The sequence below is a fragment of the Elephas maximus genome, chromosome X, assembly GCF_024166365.1.
Source record: "Elephas maximus indicus isolate mEleMax1 chromosome X, mEleMax1 primary haplotype, whole genome shotgun sequence".
Lineage (NCBI taxonomy): Eukaryota > Metazoa > Chordata > Mammalia > Proboscidea > Elephantidae > Elephas > Elephas maximus.
The window spans coordinates 118,793,396-118,814,847 of NC_064846.1; positions in this window are offsets into that span (position 1 = coordinate 118,793,396).

Genomic DNA, 21,452 nt, shown 5'->3' on the forward strand with positions numbered 1-21,452 from the left:
AGGGTTAGTGTTAGGGTTAGGGTGAAATTTAGGGTTAAGGTTTGGGTAAAACTTTGGTGTTAGGGGTTAGGGTTTGGGTTAGGGTTAGGGTTATTGTTAGGGCTTAGGGGTGCAGGTTAGTGTTAGAGTTAGGTTTAGGGATAGCATTAGGGTTAGGGTTGGGGATACGGTTAGGAGTTAGGGTGAGGGTTACGGTTAGTTTTAGAGTTAAGGTGAGGGTTTAGGGTATTGTGATTAGTGTTAGAGTTAGAGTTAGTGTTAGGTTTAGGATTAGGGTTAGGTGTAGGGTAAGATTTAGGTTTAGGTTCAGGTTTAGGGTTAGAGTTAGTGCTCTATTTAGGGTCGAGGTTAGGGTTAGGATTAGGTTTAGGGTAAGGTTCAGGGCTATTCTATGGGTTAGGTTCAGGGTTCTTGTGGACTAGCGTTATGGTTAGAGTTAGGTTTAGGGTTAGGTTTTTGGTTTGGTGTAGGTTTAGGGTTAAGGTTAGGGTTAGGGTTTGGATGAAGTTTAGGATAGGGTGAGGGTTATTTTTAGGGTTAGGGTAGAGTTTGGGTTTGTGTTCAGGTTAGTGTTAAGGTTAGTTTTAGGGTTCGGGTTAGGATTAGGGGTTATGTTTAAGGTTAGGGGTAGGTTTAGGGTTAGTGTGAAGTTTACGTTAAGGGTGAGGGTTAGGATAAGAGTTAGGATTAGTCGTAGATTTATAGTTAGTGGTAGAGGTTAGGTTTAGGGTGTTAGCTTTAGGTTTATGGTTAGGGTAGGGTTAAGTTTAGGTTAATGTTAGGGTTAGGGTTAGATTAGGGTTACTGTTTTTTTTAGGGTTAGGGTCAGGGATAAGTTTAGGGATAGCATTAGGTTTAGGGTTGGGGATACGGTTAGGGGTTAGTGCGAGAGTTAGGGTTAGGTTTACAGTTCAGGTGAGGGTTTAGGGTAAGTGTTATGGTTAGGGTTAGAGTTACAGTTAGGGTTAGAGTTAGGGTGAAGTTTCAGTTAATAGTGAGGGTTAGGGTAAGGTTTAGGGTTAAGGTTAGAGTTAGGGTTAAGATTAGTGTTAGGGTTAGGCATAGGCTTAGGGTCAGGTTAGGGGTAAAGTTAGGGTTAAGGCTATGTTTACGGTAAAGGCTAGGTTAGGGTTAGGGTTAGGTTTACAGTTAGAGTTAGTGCTAGGGTTTAGGGTTAGGGTGAGGGTCAGGTTTAGGGTTATTGTTAGGTTTAGTGTTAGGTTTAGTATAAAGTTAAGGTTAGGGTTAAGTTTAGGCTTCGGATAAGGGTTCTGTTTAAGTCAGGGCTAGGCTTAGTATTAGGGATAGGGTTAAGTTTAGGATTAGGGTTAGGTGTAGGGAAAGATTTAGGTTTAGGTTCAGGTTTAGGGTTAGGTTTAGTGTTCTATTTAGGGTCGACGTTAGAGTTAGGGTTAGGGTTAGGATGAGGATTAGGATTAGGTTTAGGGTTAGGTTCAGGGCTATTGTATGGGTTAGGCTCAGGGTTCTTGTGGACTAGCGTTATGGTTAGAGTTAGGTTTAGTGTTAGGTTTTGGGTTTGGTGAAGGTTTAGGGTAAAGGTTAGGGTTTAGGTTAGGCTTAGGTTTAGGGTGAAATTTAGGTTAAGGATGAGTGTTAGAGTTAGCGTTAGGGTTAGGTGTTTGGGTTAAGGTTAGGGTCAGGTTTAGGGTTAGGTTTAGGGTGAGGGTTCGGTTTAGGGTTAGGATAAGGGTGAAGTTGAAGTTAACGTTTAGGTTTGAGCTTAGGGTTAGGGTTAGGGTTTAGGGGTTAGGGTTAATGTTAGGATTAGGTATAGGGTTAAGGTTAGATTGAGGGTTAGGGTTAGGGTAAGTGTTAGGGTTAAGTCATGGTTAGGTTTAGGGCTAGGTTAACGTTAGAGATAGGGTTAGGTTAAGGGTTGAGGTTAGGTTTAGAAGTTACGGTGAGGGCTAGTGCTAGGTTTTCAATTAACCTGAGAGTTTAGGGTAAGTTTTAGCGTTAGGATTAGGGTTAGAGTAAGAGTTAGGGTCAGGGTTAGGGTTAAGTTTCGGGTTAGGTGTAGGTTTATGGTTAGGATTAGGGTTAGGGTCAGGGTTAGGAGGAGATTTAGTGTTATGTTTAGTGTTAGGGTTAGGATGAAGTTCATGTTAAGTGTGAGGGTTAGGGTTAGGGGTTAGGGTTCAGGTTAAGGTCAGGGTTAGGGTTAGGTTTAGGATTAGTGTTAGGGTTAGAGTTAGGTGTTGGGTTAGTTTTAGTTTTGGTTAGGATTAGGGTTTGAATGAAGTTAGGGAAGCTTTAGGGTTATGGTTCGGGTGAAATTTGGTTAAGGGTGAGAGTTCAGTTTAGGGTTAGGGTTAGGGTTTGTGGTAGGGTTAGGGTTAGGGTCAGAGTTCCGGAAAGTGGTTAGGGTTAGGTTTAGGGTAAAGGTTAGGTTTAGGCTAAGGATTAGTGTTAGACTTAGGGTTGGGGTTAGTGTTTCAGTTAGGTTGAGGGTAGGGTTATATTTAGGGTTAAGTTTAGGGTTAGGGTAAGATTTAGAGTTACGTTTACAGTTAAGGTGAGGGTTTTGTGTGTTACGGTTAGGGTTAGGGTTAGGGTTAGAGTTAGGATTAGGTTTAAGTTTATGGTAGGGTTAAAGTTAGGGTTAAGGTAAGGTTAGGGTTAGGGTCAGGGTTAGGATTAGTATTAGGTTTAGGTTGAGGGTTAGGGTCAGAGTTATTTTAAGGGTTCGGTTTAGGGTTCCAGGTGCGCCAAGGTTAAGGTTAGGGTTAGGGTTAGGGGTAGGGTTAGGCTTATAGGTAGGGTTTGCTTTAGGTTAGGGATAGCCTGAAGTTTAAAATAGGGTGAGGGTTAGGGTTAGTGTTATGGCTAAGGTTTAGGTTAGTTTTCAGGTTAGTGTTAAAGTTATGTTTCGGGTTAAGTTTACGGGTTCTGTTTAGTTCTAGGGTTAGGGTTAGATTTTAGGTCAGGGTTAAGTTTAGTGTTACGCTTAGGGTTAGGGTTCCGGTTTGTGTTAGGCATTGTGGTTGGGGTGAGGGTTAGGTTTAGGGTGAGGGTTGGGGAGGGTTAGGATTATGGTTATGGTAAGGTGTTAGGGGATAGAGGTGTAGTTTAGGGTTAGGGTTTGGGTGAGGATTCTGGTTAGGCATTGTGGTTTGGGTCATGGTTAGGTTTGGTTTAGGTTAGGGTTAGGTTTATGATTAGGTGTAGGGTTAGTGTTAGGGTTAGGGTGAAATTTAGGGTTAAGGTTTGGGTTAAACTTTGGTGTTAGGGGTTAGGGTTTGGGTTAGGGTTAGGGTTATTGTTAGGGCTTAGGGGTGCAGGTTAGTGTTAGAGTTAGGTTTAGGGATAGCATTAGGGTTAGGGTTGGGGATACGGTTAGGAGTTAGGGTGAGGGTTACGGTTAGTTTTAGAGTTAAGGTGAGGGTTTAGGGTATTATGATTAGTGTTAGAGTTAGAGTTAGTGTTAGGTTTAGGATTAGGGTTAGGTGTAGGGTAAGATTTAGGTTTAGGTTCAGGTTTAGGGTTAGAGTTAGTGCTCTATTTAGGGTCGAGGTTAGGGTTAGGATTAGGTTTAGGGTAAGGTTCAGGGCTATTCTATGGGTTAGGTTCAGGGTTCTTGTGGACTAGCGTTATGGTTAGAGTTAGGTTTAGGGTTAGGTTTTTGGTTTGGTGTAGGTTTAGGGTTAAGGTTAGGGTTAGGGTTTGGATGAAGTTTAGGATAGGGTGAGGGTTATTTTTAGGGTTAGGGTAGAGTTTGGGTTTGTGTTCAGGTTAGTGTTAAGGTTAGTTTTAGGGTTCGGGTTAGGATTAGGGGTTATGTTTAAGGTTAGGGGTAGGTTTAGGGTTAGTGTGAAGTTTACGTTAAGGGTAAGGGTTAGGATAAGAGTTAGGATTAGTCGTAGGTTTATAGTTAGTGGTAGAGGTTAGGTTTAGGGTGTTAGCTTTAGGTTTATGGTTAGGGTAGGGTTAAGTTTAGGTTAATGTTAGGGTTAGGGTTAGATTAGGGTTACTGTTTGTTTTAGCGTTAGGGTCAGGGATAAGTTTAGGGATAGCATTAGGTTTAGGGTTGGGGATACGGTTAGGGGTTAGTGCGAGAGTTAGGGTTAGGTTTACAGTTCAGGTGAGGGTTTAGGGTAAGTGTTATGGTTAGGGTTAGAGTTACAGTTAGGGTTAGAGTTAGGGTGAAGTTTCAGTTAATAGTGAGGGTTAGGGTAAGGTTTAGGGTTAAGGTTAGAGTTAGGGTTAAGATTAGTGTTAGGGTTAGGCATAGGCTTAGGGTCAGGTTAGGGGTAAAGTTAGGGTTAAGGCTATGTTTACGGTAAAGGCTAGGTTAGGGTTAGGGTTAGGTTTACAGTTAGAGTTAGTGCTAGGGTTTAGGGTTAGGGTGAGGGTCAGGTTTAGGGTTATTGTTAGGTTTAGTGTTAGGTTTAGTATAAAGTTAAGGTTAGGGTTAAGTTTAGGCTTCGGATAAGGGTTCTGTTTAAGTCAGGGCTAGGCTTAGTATTAGGGATAGGGTTAAGTTTAGGATTAGGGTTAGGTGTAGGGAAAGATTTAGGTTTAGGTTCAGGTTTAGGGTTAGGTTTAGTGTTCTATTTAGGGTCGACGTTAGAGTTAGGGTTAGGGTTAGGATGAGGATTAGGATTAGGTTTAGGGTTAGGTTCAGGGCTATTGTATGGGTTAGGCTCAGGGTTCTTGTGGACTAGCGTTATGGTTAGAGTTAGGTTTAGTGTTAGGTTTTGGGTTTGGTGAAGGTTTAGGGTAAAGGTTAGGGTTTAGGTTAGGCTTAGGTTTAGGGTGAAATTTAGGTTAAGGATGAGTGTTAGAGTTAGCGTTAGGGTTAGGTGTTTGGGTTAAGGTTAGGGTCAGGTTTAGGGTTAGGTTTAGGGTGAGGGTTCGGTTTAGGGTTAGGATAAGGGTGAAGTTGAAGTTAACGTTTAGGTTTGAGCTTAGGGTTAGGGTTAGGGTTTAGGGGTTAGGGTTAATGTTAGGATTAGGTATAGGGTTAAGGTTAGATTGAGGGTTAGGGTTAGGGTAAGTGTTAGGGTTAAGTCATGGTTAGGTTTAGGGCTAGGTTAACGTTAGAGATAGGGTTAGGTTAAGGGTTGAGGTTAGGTTTAGAAGTTACGGTGAGGGCTAGTGCTAGGTTTTCAATTAACCTGAGAGTTTAGGGTAAGTTTTAGTGTTAGGATTAGGGTTAGAGTAAGAGTTAGGGTCAGGGTTAGGGTTAAGTTTCGGGTTAGGTGTAGGTTTATGGTTAGGATTAGGGTTAGGGTCAGGGTTAGGAGGAGATTTAGTGTTATGTTTAGTGTTAGGGTTAGGATGAAGTTCATGTTAAGTGTGAGGGTTAGGGTTAGGGGTTAGGGTTCAGGTTAAGGTCAGGGTTAGGGTTAGGTTTAGGATTAGTGTTGGGGTTAGAGTTAGGTGTTGGGTTAGTTTTAGTTTTGGTTAGGATTAGGGTTTGAATGAAGTTAGGGAAGCTTTAGGGTTATGGTTCGGGTGAAATTTGGTTAAGGGTGAGAGTTCAGTTTAGGGTTAGGGTTAGGGTTTGTGGTAGGGTTAGGGTTAGGGTCAGAGTTCCGGAAAGTGGTTAGGGTTAGGTTTAGGGTAAAGGTTAGGTTTAGGCTAAGGATTAGTGTTAGACTTAGGGTTGGGGTTAGTGTTTCAGTTAGGTTGAGGGTAGGGTTATATTTAGGGTTAAGTTTAGGGTTAGGGTAAGATTTAGAGTTACGTTTACAGTTAAGGTGAGGGTTTTGTGTGTTACGGTTAGGGTTAGGGTTAGGGTTAGAGTTAGGATTAGGTTTAAGTTTATGGTAGGGTTAAAGTTAGGGTTAAGGTAAGGTTAGGGTTAGGGTCAGGGTTAGGATTAGTATTAGGTTTAGGTTGAGGGTTAGGGTCAGAGTTATTTTAAGGGTTCGGTTTAGGGTTCCAGGTGCGCCAAGGTTAAGGTTAGGGTTAGGTTTAGGGGTAGGGTTAGGCTTATAGGTAGGGTTTGCTTTAGGTTAGGGATAGCCTGAAGTTTAAAATAGGGTGAGGGTTAGGGTTAGTGTTATGGCTAAGGTTTAGGTTAGTTTTCAGGTTAGTGTTAAAGTTATGTTTCGGGTTAAGTTTACGGGTTCTGTTTAGTTCTAGGGTTAGGGTTAGATTTTAGGTCAGGGTTAAGTTTAGTGTTACGCTTAGGGTTAGGGTTCCGGTTTGTGTTAGGCATTGTGGTTGGGGTGAGGGTTAGGTTTAGGGTGAGGGTTGGGGAGGGTTAGGATTATGGTTTTTTTTTTAAGGTGTTAGGGGATAGAGGTGTAGTTTAGGGTTAGGGTTTGGGTGAGGATTCTGGTTAGGCATTGTGGTTTGGGTCATGGTTAGGTTTGGTTTAGGTTAGGGTTAGGTTTATGATTAGGTGTAGGGTTAGTGTTAGGGTTAGGGTGAAATTTAGGGTTAAGGTTTGGGTTAAACTTTGGTGTTAGGGGTTAGGGTTTGGGTTAGGGTTAGGGTTATTGTTAGGGCTTAGGGGTGCAGGTTAGTGTTAGAGTTAGGTTTAGGGATAGCATTAGGGTTAGGGTTGGGGATACGGTTAGGAGTTAGGGTGAGGGTTACGGTTAGTTTTAGAGTTAAGGTGAGGGTTTAGGGTATTATGATTAGTGTTAGAGTTAGAGTTAGTGTTAGGTTTAGGATTAGGGTTAGGTGTAGGGTAAGATTTAGGTTTAGGTTCAGGTTTAGGGTTAGAGTTAGTGCTCTATTTAGGGTCGAGGTTAGGGTTAGGATTAGGTTTAGGGTAAGGTTCAGGGCTATTCTATGGGTTAGGTTCAGGGTTCTTGTGGACTAGCGTTATGGTTAGAGTTAGGTTTAGGGTTAGGTTTTTGGTTTGGTGTAGGTTTAGGGTTAAGGTTAGGGTTAGGGTTTGGATGAAGTTTAGGATAGGGTGAGGGTTATTTTTAGGGTTAGGGTAGAGTTTGGGTTTGTGTTCAGGTTAGTGTTAAGGTTAGTTTTAGGGTTCGGGTTAGGATTAGGGGTTATGTTTAAGGTTAGGGGTAGGTTTAGGGTTAGTGTGAAGTTTACGTTAAGGGTGAGGGTTAGGATAAGAGTTAGGATTAGTCGTAGGTTTATAGTTAGTGGTAGAGGTTAGGTTTAGGGTGTTAGCTTTAGGTTTATGGTTAGGGTAGGGTTAAGTTTAGGTTAATGTTAGGGTTAGGGTTAGATTAGGGTTACTGTTTGTTTTAGGGTTAGGGTCAGGGATAAGTTTAGGGATAGCATTAGGTTTAGGGTTGGGGATACGGTTAGGGGTTAGTGCGAGAGTTAGGGTTAGGTTTACAGTTCAGGTGAGGGTTTAGTGTAAGTGTTATGGTTAGGGTTAGAGTTACAGTTAGGGTTAGAGTTAGGGTGAAGTTTCAGTTAATAGTGAGGGTTAGGGTAAGGTGTAGGGTTAAGGTTAGAGTTAGGGTTAAGATTAGTGTTAGGGTTAGGCATAGGCTTAGGGTCAGGGTAGGGGTAAAGTTAGGGTTAAGGCTATGTTTACGGTAAAGGCTAGGTTAGGGTTAGGGTTAGGTTTACAGTTAGAGTTAGTGCTAGGGTTTAGGGTTAGGGTGAGGGTCAGGTTTAGGGTTATTGTTAGGTTTAGTGTTAGGTTTAGTATAAAGTTAAGGTTAGGGTTAAGTTTAGGCTTCGGATAAGGGTTCTGTTTAAGTCAGGGCTAGGCTTAGTATTAGGGATAGGGTTAAGTTTAGGATTAGGGTTAGGTGTAGGGAAAGATTTAGGTTTAGGTTCAGGTTTAGGGTTAGGTTTAGTGTTCTATTTAGGGTCGACGTTAGAGTTAGGGTTAGGGTTAGGATGAGGATTAGGATTAGGTTTAGGGTTAGGTTCAGGGCTATTGTATGGGTTAGGCTCAGGGTTCTTGTGGACTAGCGTTATGGTTAGAGTTAGGTTTAGTGTTAGGTTTTGGGTTTGGTGAAGGTTTAGGGTAAAGGTTAGGGTTTAGGTTAGGCTTAGGTTTAGGGTGAAATTTAGGTTAAGGATGAGTGTTAGAGTTAGCGTTAGGGTTAGGTGTTTGGGTTAAGGTTAGGGTCAGGTTTACGGTTAGGTTTAGGGTGAGGGTTCGGTTTAGGGTTAGGATAAGGGTGAAGTTGAAGTTAACGTTTAGGTTTGAGCTTAGGGTTAGGGTTAGGGTTTAGGGGTTAGGGTTAATGTTAGGATTAGGTATAGGGTTAAGGTTAGATTGAGGGTTAGGGTTAGGGTAAGTGTTAGGGTTAAGTCATGGTTAGGTTTAGGGCTAGGTTAACGTTAGAGATAGGGTTAGGTTAAGGGTTGAGGTTAGGTTTAGAAGTTACGGTGAGGGCTAGTGCTAGGTTTTCATTTAACCTGAGAGTTTAGGGTAAGTTTTAGCGTTAGGATTAGGGTTAGAGTAAGAGTTAGGGTCAGGGTTAGGGTTAAGTTTCGGGTTACGGTTAGGTTTATGGTTAGGATTAGGGTTAGGGTCAGGGTTAGGAGGAGATTTAGTGTTATGTTTAGTGTTAGGGTTAGGATGAAGTTCATGTTAAGTGTGAGGATTAGGGTTAGGGGTTAGGGTTCAGGTTAAGGTCAGGGTTAGGGTTAGGTTTAGGATTAGTGTTAGGGTTAGAGTTAGGTGTTGGGTTAGTTTTAGTTTTGGTTAGGATTAGGGTTTGAATGAAGTTAGGGAAGCTTTAGGGTTATGGTTCGGGTGAAATTTGGTTAAGGGTGAGAGTTCAGTTTAGGGTTAGGGTTAGGGTTTGTGGTAGGGTTAGGGTTAGGGTCAGAGTTAGGGAAAGTGATTAGGGTTAGGTTTAGGGTAAAGGTTAGGTTTAGGCTAAGGATTAGTGTTAGACTTAGGGTTGGGGTTAGTGTATCAGTTAGGTTTAGGGTAGGGTTATATTTAGGGTTAAGTTTAGGGTTAGGGTAAGATTTAGAGTTACGTTTACAGTTAAGGTGAGGGTTTTGTGTGTTACGGTTAGGGTTAGGGTTAGGGTTAGAGTTAGGATTAGGTTTAAGTTTATGGTAGGGTTAAAGTTAGGGTTAAGGTAAGGTTAGGGTTAGGGTCAGGGTTAGGATTAGTATTAGGTTTAGGTTGAGGGTTAGGGTCAGAGTTATTTTAAGGGTTCGGTTTAGGGTTCCAGGTGCGCCAAGGTTAAGGTTAGAGTTTAGGGTAAGTTTTAGCGTTAGGATTAGGGTTAGAGTAAGAGTTAGGGTCAGGGTTAGGGTTAAGTTTTGGGTTAGGGTTAGGTTTATGGTTAGGATTACGGTTAGGGTCAGGGTTAGGAGGAGATTTAGTGTTATGTTTAGTGTTAGGGTTAGGATGAAGTTCATGTTAAGTGTGAGGGTTAGGGTTAGGGGTTAGGGTTCAGGTTAAGGTCAGGGTTAGGGTTAGGTTTAGGATTAGTGTTAGGGTTAGAGTTAGGTGTTGGGTTAGTTTTAGTTTTGGTTAGGATTAGGGTTTGAATGAAGTTAGGGAAGCTTTAGGGTTATGGTTCGGGTGAAATTTGGTTAAGGGTGAGAGTTCAGTTTAGGGTTAGGGTTAGGGTTTGTGGTAGGGTTAGGGTTAGGGTCAGAGTTAGGGAAAGTGATTAGGGTTAGGTTTAGGGTAAAGGTTAGTTTTAGGCTAAGGATTAGTGTTAGACTTAGGGTTGGGGTTAGTGTATCAGTTAGGTTTAGGGTAGGGTTATATTTAGGGTTAAGTTTAGGGTTAGGGTAAGATTTAGAGTTACGTTTACAGTTAAGGTGAGGGTTTTGTGTGTTACGGTTAGGGTTAGGGTTAGAGTTAGGATTAGGTTTAAGTTTATGGTAGGGTTAAAGTTAGGGTTAAGGTAAGGTTAGGGTTAGGGTCAGGGTTAGGATTAGTATTAGGTTTAGGTTGAGGGTTAGGGTCAGAGTTATTTTAAGGGTTCGGTTTAGGGTTCCAGGTGCGCCAAGGTTAAGGTTAGGGTTAGGTTTAGGGGTAGGGTTAGGCTTATAGGTAGGGTTTGCTTTAGGTTAGGGATAGCCTGAAGTTTAAAATAGGGTGAGGGTTAGGGTTAGTGTTATGGCTAAGGTTTAGGTTAGTTTTCAGGTTAGTGTTAAAGTTATGTTTCGGGTTAAGTTTACGGGTTCTGTTTAGTTCTAGGGTTAGGGTTAGATTTTAGGTCAGGGTTAAGTTTAGTGTTACGCTTAGGGTTAGGGTTCCGGTTTGTGTTAGGCATTGTGGTTGGGGTGAGGGTTAGGTTTAGGGTGAGGGTTGGGGAGGGTTAGGATTATGGTTATGGTAAGGTGTTAGGGGATAGAGGTGTAGTTTAGGGTTAGGGTTTGGGTGAGGATTCTGGTTAGGCATTGTGGTTTGGGTCATGGTTAGGTTTGGTTTAGGTTAGGGTTAGGTTTATGATTAGGTTTAGGGTTAGTGTTAGGGTTAGGGTGAAATTTAGGGTTAAGGTTTGGGTTAAACTTTGGTGTTAGGGGTTAGGGTTTGGGTTAGGGTTAGGGTTATTGTTAGGGCTTAGGGGTGCAGGTTAGTGTTAGAGTTAGGTTTAGGGATAGCATTAGGGTTAGGGTTGGGGATACGGTTAGGAGTTAGGGTGAGGGTTACGGTTAGTTTTAGAGTTAAGGTGAGGGTTTAGGGTATTATGATTAGTGTTAGAGTTAGAGTTAGTGTTAGGTTTAGGATTAGGGTTAGGTGTAGGGTAAGATTTAGGTTTAGGTTCAGGTTTAGGGTTAGAGTTAGTGCTCTATTTAGGGTCGAGGTTAGGGTTAGGATTAGGTTTAGGGTAAGGTTCAGGGCTATTCTATGGGTTAGGTTCAGGGTTCTTGTGGACTAGCGTTATGGTTAGAGTTAGGTTTAGGGTTAGGTTTTTGGTTTGGTGTAGGTTTAGGGTTAAGGTTAGGGTTAGGGTTTGGATGAAGTTTAGGATAGGGTGAGGGTTATTTTTAGGGTTAGGGTAGAGTTTGGGTTTGTGTTCAGGTTAGTGTTAAGGTTAGTTTTAGGGTTCGGGTTAGGATTAGGGGTTATGTTTAAGGTTAGGGGTAGGTTTAGGGTTAGTGTGAAGTTTACGTTAAGGGTGAGGGTTAGGATAAGAGTTAGGATTAGTCGTAGGTTTATAGTTAGTGGTAGAGGTTAGGTTTAGGGTGTTAGCTTTAGGTTTATGGTTAGGGTAGGGTTAAGTTTAGGTTAATGTTAGGGTTAGGGTTAGATAAGGGTTACTGTTTGTTTTAGGGTTAGGGTCAGGGATAAGTTTAGGGATAGCATTAGGTTTAGGGTTGGGGATACGGTTAGGGGTTAGTGCGAGAGTTAGGGTTAGGTTTACAGTTCAGGTGAGGGTTTAGGGTAAGTGTTATGGTTAGGGTTAGAGTTACAGTTAGGGTTAGAGTTAGGGTGAAGTTTCAGTTAATAGTGAGGGTTAGGATAAGGTGTAGGGTTAAGGTTAGAGTTAGGGTTAAGATTAGTGTTAGGGTTAGGCATAGGCTTAGGGTCAGGGTAGGGGTAAAGTTAGGGTTAAGGCTATGTTTACGGTAAAGGCTAGGTTAGGGTTAGGGTTAGGTTTACAGTTAGAGTTAGTGCTAGGGTTTAGGGTTAGGGTGAGGGTCAGGTTTAGGGTTATTGTTAGGTTTAGTGTTAGGTTTAGTATAAAGTTAAGGTTAGGGTTAAGTTTAGGCTTCGGATAAGGGTTCTGTTTAAGTCAGGGCTAGGCTTAGTATTAGGGATAGGGTTAAGTTTAGGATTAGGGTTAGGTGTAGGGAAAGATTTAGGTTTAGGTTCAGGTTTAGGGTTAGGTTTAGTGTTCTATTTAGGGTCGACGTTAGAGTTAGGGTTAGGGTTAGGATGAGGATTAGGATTAGGTTTAGGGTTAGGTTCAGGGCTATTGTATGGGTTAGGCTCAGGGTTCTTGTGGACTAGCGTTATGGTTAGAGTTAGGTTTAGTGTTAGGTTTTGGGTTTGGTGAAGGTTTAGGGTAAAGGTTAGGGTTTAGGTTAGGCTTAGGTTTAGGGTGAAATTTAGGTTAAGGATGAGTGTTAGAGTTAGCGTTAGGGTTAGGTGTTTGGGTTAAGGTTAGGGTCAGGTTTAGGGTTAGGTTTAGGGTGAGGGTTCGGTTTAGGGTTAGGATAAGGGTGAAGTTGCAGTTAACGTTTAGGTTTGAGCTTAGGGTTAGGGTTAGGGTTTAGGGGTTAGGGTTAATGTTAGGATTAGGTATAGGGTTAAGGTTAGATTGAGGGTTAGGGTTAGGGTAAGTGTTAGGGTTAAGTCATGGTTAGGTTTAGGGCTAGGTTAACGTTAGAGATAGGGTTAGGTTAAGGGTTGAGGTTAGGTTTAGAAGTTACGGTGAGGGCTAGTGCTAGGTTTTCAATTAACCTGAGAGTTTAGGGTAAGTTTTAGCGTTAGGATTAGGGTTAGAGTAAGAGTTAGGGTCAGGGTTAGGGTTAAGTTTCGGGTTAGGTGTAGGTTTATGGTTAGGATTAGGGTTAGGGTCAGGGTTAGGAGGAGATTTAGTGTTATGTTTAGTGTTAGGGTTAGGATGAAGTTCATGTTAAGTGTGAGGGTTAGGGTTAGGGGTTAGGGTTCAGGTTAAGGTCAGGGTTAGGGTTAGGTTTAGGATTAGTGTTAGGGTTAGAGTTAGGTGTTGGGTTAGTTTTAGTTTTGGTTAGGATTAGGGTTTGAATGAAGTTAGGGAAGCTTTAGGGTTATGGTTCGGGTGAAATTTGGTTAAGGGTGAGAGTTCAGTTTAGGGTTAGGGTTAGGGTTTGTGGTAGGGTTAGGGTTAGGGTCAGAGTTCCGGAAAGTGGTTAGGGTTAGGTTTAGGGTAAAGGTTAGGTTTAGGCTAAGGATTAGTGTTAGACTTAGGGTTGGGGTTAGTGTTTCAGTTAGGTTGAGGGTAGGGTTATATTTAGGGTTAAGTTTAGGGTTAGGGTAAGATTTAGAGTTACGTTTACAGTTAAGGTGAGGGTTTTGTGTGTTACGGTTAGGGTTAGGGTTAGGGTTAGAGTTAGGATTAGGTTTAAGTTTATGGTAGGGTTAAAGTTAGGGTTAAGGTAAGGTTAGGGTTAGGGTCAGGGTTAGGATTAGTATTAGGTTTAGGTTGAGGGTTAGGGTCAGAGTTATTTTAAGGGTTCGGTTTAGGGTTCCAGGTGCGCCAAGGTTAAGGTTAGGGTTAGGTTTAGGGGTAGGGTTAGGCTTATAGGTAGGGTTTGCTTTAGGTTAGGGATAGCCTGAAGTTTAAAATAGGGTGAGGGTTAGGGTTAGTGTTATGGCTAAGGTTTAGGTTAGTTTTCAGGTTAGTGTTAAAGTTATGTTTCGGGTTAAGTTTACGGGTTCTGTTTAGTTCTAGGGTTAGGGTTAGATTTTAGGTCAGGGTTAAGTTTAGTGTTACGCTTAGGGTTAGGGTTCCGGTTTGTGTTAGGCATTGTGGTTGGGGTGAGGGTTAGGTTTAGGGTGAGGGTTGGGGAGGGTTAGGATTATGGTTTTTTTTTTAAGGTGTTAGGGGATAGAGGTGTAGTTTAGGGTTAGGGTTTGGGTGAGGATTCTGGTTAGGCATTGTGGTTTGGGTCATGGTTAGGTTTGGTTTAGGTTAGGGTTAGGTTTATGATTAGGTTTAGGGTTAGTGTTAGGGTTAGGGTGAAATTTAGGGTTAAGGTTTGGGTTAAACTTTGGTGTTAGGGGTTAGGGTTTGGGTTAGGGTTAGGGTTATTGTTAGGGCTTAGGGGTGCAGGTTAGTGTTAGAGTTAGGTTTAGGGATAGCATTAGGGTTAGGGTTGGGGATACGGTTAGGAGTTAGGGTGAGGGTTACGGTTAGTTTTAGAGTTAAGGTGAGGGTTTAGGGTATTATGATTAGTGTTAGAGTTAGAGTTAGTGTTAGGTTTAGGATTAGGGTTAGGTGTAGGGTAAGATTTAGGTTTAGGTTCAGGTTTAGGGTTAGAGTTAGTGCTCTATTTAGGGTCGAGGTTAGGGTTAGGATTAGGTTTAGGGTAAGGTTCAGGGCTATTCTATGGGTTAGGTTCAGGGTTCTTGTGGACTAGCGTTATGGTTAGAGTTAGGTTTAGGGTTAGGTTTTTGGTTTGGTGTAGGTTTAGGGTTAAGGTTAGGGTTAGGGTTTGGATGAAGTTTAGGATAGGGTGAGGGTTATTTTTAGGGTTAGGGTAGAGTTTGGGTTTGTGTTCAGGTTAGTGTTAAGGTTAGTTTTAGGGTTCGGGTTAGGATTAGGGGTTATGTTTAAGGTTAGGGGTAGGTTTAGGGTTAGTGTGAAGTTTACGTTAAGGGTGAGGGTTAGGATAAGAGTTAGGATTAGTCGTAGGTTTATAGTTAGTGGTAGAGGTTAGGTTTAGGGTGTTAGCTTTAGGTTTATGGTTAGGGTAGGGTTAAGTTTAGGTTAATGTTAGGGTTAGGGTTAGATTAGGGTTACTGTTTGTTTTAGGGTTAGGGTCAGGGATAAGTTTAGGGATAGCATTAGGTTTAGGGTTAGGGATACGGTTAGGGGTTAGTGCGAGAGTTAGGGTTAGGTTTACAGTTCAGGTGAGGGTTTAGTGTAAGTGTTATGGTTAGGGTTAGAGTTACAGTTAGGGTTAGAGTTAGGGTGAAGTTTCAGTTAATAGTGAGGGTTAGGGTAAGGTGTAGGGTTAAGGTTAGAGTTAGGGTTAAGATTAGTGTTAGGGTTAGGCATAGGCTTAGGGTCAGGGTAGGGGTAAAGTTAGGGTTAAGGCTATGTTTACGGTAAAGGCTAGGTTAGGGTTAGGGTTAGGTTTACAGTTAGAGTTAGTGCTAGGGTTTAGGGTTAGGGTGAGGGTCAGGTTTAGGGTTATTGTTAGGTTTAGTGTTAGGTTTAGTATAAAGTTAAGGTTAGGGTTAAGTTTAGGCTTCGGATAAGGGTTCTGTTTAAGTCAGGGCTAGGCTTAGTATTAGGGATAGGGTTAAGTTTAGGATTAGGGTTAGGTGTAGGGAAAGATTTAGGTTTAGGTTCAGGTTTAGGGTTAGGTTTAGTGTTCTATTTAGGGTCGACGTTAGAGTTAGGGTTAGGGTTAGGATGAGGATTAGGATTAGGTTTAGGGTTAGGTTCAGGGCTATTGTATGGGTTAGGCTCAGGGTTCTTGTGGACTAGCGTTATGGTTAGAGTTAGGTTTAGTGTTAGGTTTTGGGTTTGGTGAAGGTTTAGGGTAAAGGTTAGGGTTTAGGTTAGGCTTAGGTTTAGGGTGAAATTTAGGTTAAGGATGAGTGTTAGAGTTAGCGTTAGGGTTAGGTGTTTGGGTTAAGGTTAGGGTCAGGTTTAGGGTTAGGTTTAGGGTGAGGGTTCGGTTTAGGGTTAGGATAAGGGTGAAGTTGAAGTTAACGTTTAGGTTTGAGCTTAGGGTTAGGGTTAGGGTTTAGGGGTTAGGGTTAATGTTAGGATTAGGTATAGGGTTAAGGTTAGATTGAGGGTTAGGGTTAGGGTAAGTGTTAGGGTTAAGTCATGGTTAGGTTTAGGGCTAGGTTAACGTTAGAGATAGGGTTAGGTTAAGGGTTGAGGTTAGGTTTAGAAGTTACGGTGAGGGCTAGTGCTAGGTTTTCATTTAACCTGAGAGTTTAGGGTAAGTTTTAGCGTTAGGATTAGGGTTAGAGTAAGAGTTAGGGTCAGGGTTAGGGTTAAGTTTCGGGTTACGGTTAGGTTTATGGTTAGGATTAGGGTTAGGGTCAGGGTTAGGAGGAGATTTAGTGTTATGTTTAGTGTTAGGGTTAGGATGAAGTTCATGTTAAGTGTGAGGATTAGGGTTAGGGGTTAGGGTTCAGGTTAAGGTCAGGGTTAGGGTTAGGTTTAGGATTAGTGTTAGGGTTAGAGTTAGGTGTTGGGTTAGTTTTAGTTTTGGTTAGGATTAGGGTTTGAATGAAGTTAGGGAAGCTTTAGGGTTATGGTTCGGGTGAAATTTGGTTAAGGGTGAGAGTTCAGTTTAGGGTTAGGGTTAGGGTTTGTGGTAGGGTTAGGGTTAGGGTCAGAGTTAGGGAAAGTGATTAGGGTTAGGTTTAGGGTAAAGGTTAGGTTTAGGCTAAGGATTAGTGTTAGACTTAGGGTTGGGGTTAGTGTTTCAGTTAGGTTGAGGGTAGGGTTATATTTAGGGTTAAGTTTAGGGTTAGGGTAAGATTTAGAGTTACGTTTACAGTTAAGGTGAGGGTTTTGTGTGTTACGGTTAGGGTTAGGGTTAGAGTTAGGATTAGGTTTAAGTTTATGGTAGGGTTAAAGTTAGGGTTAAGGTAAGGTTAGGGTTAGGGTCAGGGTTAGGATTAGTATTAGGTTTAGGTTGAGGGTTAGGGTCAGAGTTATTTTAAGGGTTCGGTTTAGGGTTCCAGGTGCGCCAAGGTTAAGGTTAGGGTTAGGTTTAGGGGTAGGGTTAGGCTTATAGGTAGGGTTTGCTTTAGGTTAGGGATAGCCTGAAGTTTAAAATAGGGTGAGGGTTAGGGTTAGTGTTATGGCTAAGGTTTAGGTTAGTTTTCAGGTTAGTGTTAAAGTTATGTTTCGGGTTAAGTTTACGGGTTCTGTTTAGTTCTAGGGTTAGGGTTAGATTTTAGGTCAGGGTTAAGTTTAGTGTTACGGTTAGGGTTAGGGTTCCGGTTTGTGTTAGGCATTGTGGTTGGGGTGAGGGTTAGGTTTAGGGTGAGGGTTGGGGAGGGTTAGGATTATGGTTATGGTAAGGTGTTAGGGGATAGAGGTGTAGTTTAGGGTTAGGGTTTGGGTGAGGATTCTGGTTAGGCATTGTGGTTTGGGTCATGGTTAGGTTTGGTTTAGGTTAGGGTTAGGTTTATGATTAGGTTTAGGGTTAGTGTTAGGGTTAGGGTGAAATTTAGGGTTAAGGTTTGGGTTAAACTTTGGTGTTAGGGGTTAGGGTTTGGGTTAGGGTTAGGGTTATTGTTAGGGCTTAGGGGTGCAGGTTAGTGTTAGAGTTAGGTTTAGGGATAGCATTAGGGTTAGGGTTGGGGATACGGTTAGGAGTTAGGGTGAGGGTTACGGTTAGTTTTAGAGTTAAGGTGAGGGTTTAGGGTATTATGATTAGTGTTAGAGTTAGAGTTAGTGTTAGGTTTAGGATTAGGGTTAGGTGTAGGGTAAGATTTAGGTTTAGGTTCAGGTTTAGGGTTAGAGTTAGTGCTCTATTTAGGGTCGAGGTTAGGGTTAGGATTAGGTTTAGGGTAAGGTTCAGGGCTATTCTATGGGTTAGGTTCAGGGTTCTTGTGGACTAGCGTTATGGTTAGAGTTAGGTTTAGGGTTAGGTTTTTGGTTTGGTGTAGGTTTAGGGTTAAGGTTAGGGTTAGGGTTTGGATGAAGTTTAGGATAGGGTGAGGGTTATTTTTAGGGTTAGGGTAGAGTTTGGGTTTGTGTTCAGGTTAGTGTTAAGGTTAGTTTTAGGGTTCGGGTTAGGATTAGGGGTTATGTTTAAGGTTAGGGGTAGGTTTAGGGTTAGTGTGAAGTTTACGTTAAGGGTGAGGGTTAGGATAAGAGTTAGGATTAGTCGTAGGTTTATAGTTAGTGGTAGAGGTTAGGTTTAGGGTGTTAGCTTTAGGTTTATGGTTAGGGTAGGGTTAAGTTTAGGTTAATGTTAGGGTTAGGGTTAGATTAGGGTTACTGTTTGTTTTAGGGTTAGGGTCAGGGATAAGTTTAGGGATAGCATTAGGTTTAGGGTTGGGGATACGGTTAGGGGTTAGTGCGAGAGTTAGGGTTAGGTTTACAGTTCAGGTGAGGGTTTAGGGTAAGTGTTATGGTTAGGGTTAGAGTTACAGTTAGGGTTAGAGTTAGGGTGAAGTTTCAGTTAATAGTGAGGGTTAGGGTAAGGTGTAGGGTTAAGGTTAGAGTTAGGGTTAAGATTAGTGTTAGGGTTAGGCATAGGCTTAGGGTCAGGGTAGGGGTAAAGTTAGGGTTAAGGCTATGTTTACGGTAAAGGCTAGGTTAGGGTTAGGGTTAGGTTTACAGTTAGAGTTAGTGCTAGGGTTTAGGGTTAGGGTGAGGGTCAGGTTTAGGGTTATTGTTAGGTTTAGTGTTAGGTTTAGTATAAAGTTAAGGTTAGGGTTAAGTTTAGGCTTCGGATAAGGGTTCTGTTTAAGTCAGGGCTAGGCTTAGTATTAGGGATAGGGTTAAGTTTAGGATTAGGGTTAGGTGTAGGGAAAGATTTAGGTTTAGGTTCAGGTTTAGGGTTAGGTTTAGTGTTCTATTTAGGGTCGACGTTAGAGTTAGGGTTAGGGTTAGGATGAGGATTAGGATTAGGTTTAGGGTTAGGTTCAGGGCTATTGTATGGGTTAGGCTCAGGGTTCTTGTGGACTAGCGTTATGGTTAGAGTTAGGTTTAGTGTTAGGTTTTGGGTTTGGTGAAGGTTTAGGGTAAAGGTTAGGGTTTAGGTTAGGCTTAGGTTTAGGGTGAAATTTAGGTTAAGGATGAGTGTTAGAGTTAGCGTTAGGGTTAGGTGTTTGGGTTAAGGTTAGGGTCAGGTTTAGGGTTAGGTTTAGGGTGAGGGTTCGGTTTAGGGTTAGGATAAGGGTGAAGTTGAAGTTAACGTTTAGGTTTGAGCTTAGGGTTAGGGTTAGGGTTTAGGGGTTAGGGTTAATGTTAGGATTAGGTATAGGGTTAAGGTTAGATTGAGGGTTAGGGTTAGGGTAAGTGTTAGGGTTAAGTCATGGTTAGGTTTAGGGCTAGGTTAACGTTAGAGATAGGGTTAGGTTAAGGGTTGAGGTTAGGTTTAGAAGTTACGGTGAGGGCTAGTGCTAGGTTTTCAATTAACCTGAGAGTTTAGGGTAAGTTTTAGCGTTAGGATTAGGGTTAGAGTAAGAGTTAGGGTCAGGGTTAGGGTTAAGTTTCGGGTTAGGTGTAGGTTTATGGTTAGGATTAGGGTTAGGGTCAGGGTTAGGAGGAGATTTAGTGTTATGTTTAGTGTTAGGGTTAGGATGAAGTTCATGTTAAGTGTGAGGGTTAGGGTTAGGGGTTAGGGTTCAGGTTAAGGTCAGGGTTAGGGTTAGGTTTAGGATTAGTGTTAGGGTTAGAGTTAGGTGTTGGGTTAGTTTTAGTTTTGGTTAGGATTAGGGTTTGAATGAAGTTAGGGAAGCTTTAGGGTTATGGTTCGGGTGAAATTTGGTTAAGGGTGAGAGTTCAGTTTAGGGTTAGGGTTAGGGTTTGTGGTAGGGTTAGGGTTAGGGTCAGAGTTCCGGAAAGTGGTTAGGGTTAGGTTTAGGGTAAAGGTTAGGTTTAGGCTAAGGATTAGTGTTAGACTTAGGGTTGGGGTTAGTGTTTCAGTTAGGTTGAGGGTAGGGTTATATTTAGGGTTAAGTTTAGGGTTAGGGTAAGATTTAGAGTTACGTTTACAGTTAAGGTGAGGGTTTTGTGTGTTACGGTTAGGGTTAGGGTTAGGGTTAGAGTTAGGATTAGGTTTAAGTTTATGGTAGGGTTAAAGTTAGGGTTAAGGTAAGGTTAGGGTTAGGGTCAGGGTTAGGATTAGTATTAGGTTTAGGTTGAGGGTTAGGGTCAGAGTTATTTTAAGGGTTCGGTTTAGGGTTCCAGGTGCGCCAAGGTTAAGGTTAGGGTTAGGTTTAGGGGTAGGGTTAGGCTTATAGGTAGGGTTTGCTTTAGGTTAGGGATAGCCTGAAGTTTAAAATAGGGTGAGGGTTAGGGTTAGTGTTATGGCTAAGGTTTAGGTTAGTTTTCAGGTTAGTGTTAAAGTTATGTTTCGGGTTAAGTTTACGGGTTCTGTTTAGTTCTAGGGTTAGGGTTAGATTTTAGGTCAGGGTTAAGTTTAGTGTTACGCTTAGGGTTAGGGTTCCGGTTTGTGTTAGGCATTGTGGTTGGGGTGAGGGTTAGGTTTAGGGTGAGGGTTGGGGAGGGTTAGGATTATGGTTATGGTAAGGTGTTAGGGGATAGAGGTGTAGTTTAGGGTTAGGGTTTGGGTGAGGATTCTGGTTAGGCATTGTGGTTTGGGTCATGGTTAGGTTTGGTTTAGGTTAGGGTTAGGTTTATGATTAGGTGTAGGGTTAGTGTTAGGGTTAGGGTGAAATTTAGGGTTAAGGTTTGGGTTAAACTTTGGTGTTAGGGGTTAGGGTTTGGGTTAGGGTTAGGGTTATTGTTAGGGCTTAGGGGTGCAGGTTAGTGTTAGAGTTAGGTTTAGGGATAGCATTAGGGTTAGGGTTGGGGATACGGTTAGGAGTTAGGGTGAGGGTTACGGTTAGTTTTAGAGTTAAGGTGAGGGTTTAGGGTATTATGATTAGTGTTAGAGTTAGAGTTAGTGTTAGGTTTAGGATTAGGGTTAGGTGTAGGGTAAGATTTAGGTTTAGGTTCAGGTTTAGGGTTAGAGTTAGTGCTCTATTTAGGGTCGAGGTTAGGGTTAGGATTAGGTTTAGGGTAAGGTTCAGGGCTATTCTATGGGTTAGGTTCAGGGTTCTTGTGGACTAGCGTTATGGTTAGAGTTAGGTTTAGGGTTAGGTTTTTGGTTTGGTGTAGGTTTAGGGTTAAGGTTAGGGTTAGGGTTTGGATGAAGTTTAGGATAGGGTGAGGGTTATTTTTAGGGTTAGGGTAGAGTTTGGGTTTGTGTTCAGGTTAGTGTTAAGGTTAGTTTTAGGGTTCGGGTTAGGATTAGGGGTTATGTTTAAGGTTAGGGGTAGGTTTAGGGTTAGTGTGAAGTTTACGTTAAGGGTGAGGGTTAGGATAAGAGTTAGGATTAGTCGTAGGTTTATAGTTAGTGGTAGAGGTTAGGTTTAGGGTGTTAGCTTTAGGTTTATGGTTAGGGTAGGGTTAAGTTTAGGTTAATGTTAGGGTTAGGGTTAGATTAGGGTTACTGTTTGTTTTAGGGTTAGGGTCAGGGATAAGTTTAGGGATAGCATTAGGTTTAGGGTTGGGGATACGGTTAGGGGTTAGTGCGAGAGTTAGGGTTAGGTTTACAGTTCAGGTGAGGGTTTAGGGTAAGTGTTATGGTTAGGGTTAGAGTTACAGTTAGGGTTAGAGTTAGGGTGAAGTTTCAGTTAATAGTGAGGGTTAGGGTAAGGTTTAGGGTTAAGGTTAGAGTTAGGGTTAAGATTAGTGTTAGGGTTAGGCATAGGCTTAGGGTCAGGTTAGGGGTAAAGTTAGGGTTAAGGCTATGTTTACGGTAAAGGCTAGGTTAGGGTTAGGGTTAGGTTTACAGTTAGAGTTAGTGCTAGGGTTTAGGGTTAGGGTGAGGGTCAGGTTTAGGGTTATTGTTAGGTTTAGTGTTAGGTTTAGTATAAAGTTAAGGTTAGGGTTAAGTTTAGGCTTCGGATAAGGGTTCTGTTTAAGTCAGGGCTAGGCTTAGTATTAGGGATAGGGTTAAGTTTAGGATTAGGGTTAGGTGTAGGGAAAGATTTAGGTTTAGGTTCAGGTTTAGGGTTAGGTTTAGTGTTCTATTTAGGGTCGACGTTAGAGTTAGGGTTAGGGTTAGGATGAGGATTAGGATTAGGTTTAGGGTTAGGTTCAGGGCTATTGTATGGGTTAGGCTCAGGGTTCTTGTGGACTAGCGTTATGGTTAGAGTTAGGTTTAGTGTTAGGTTTTGGGTTTGGTGAAGG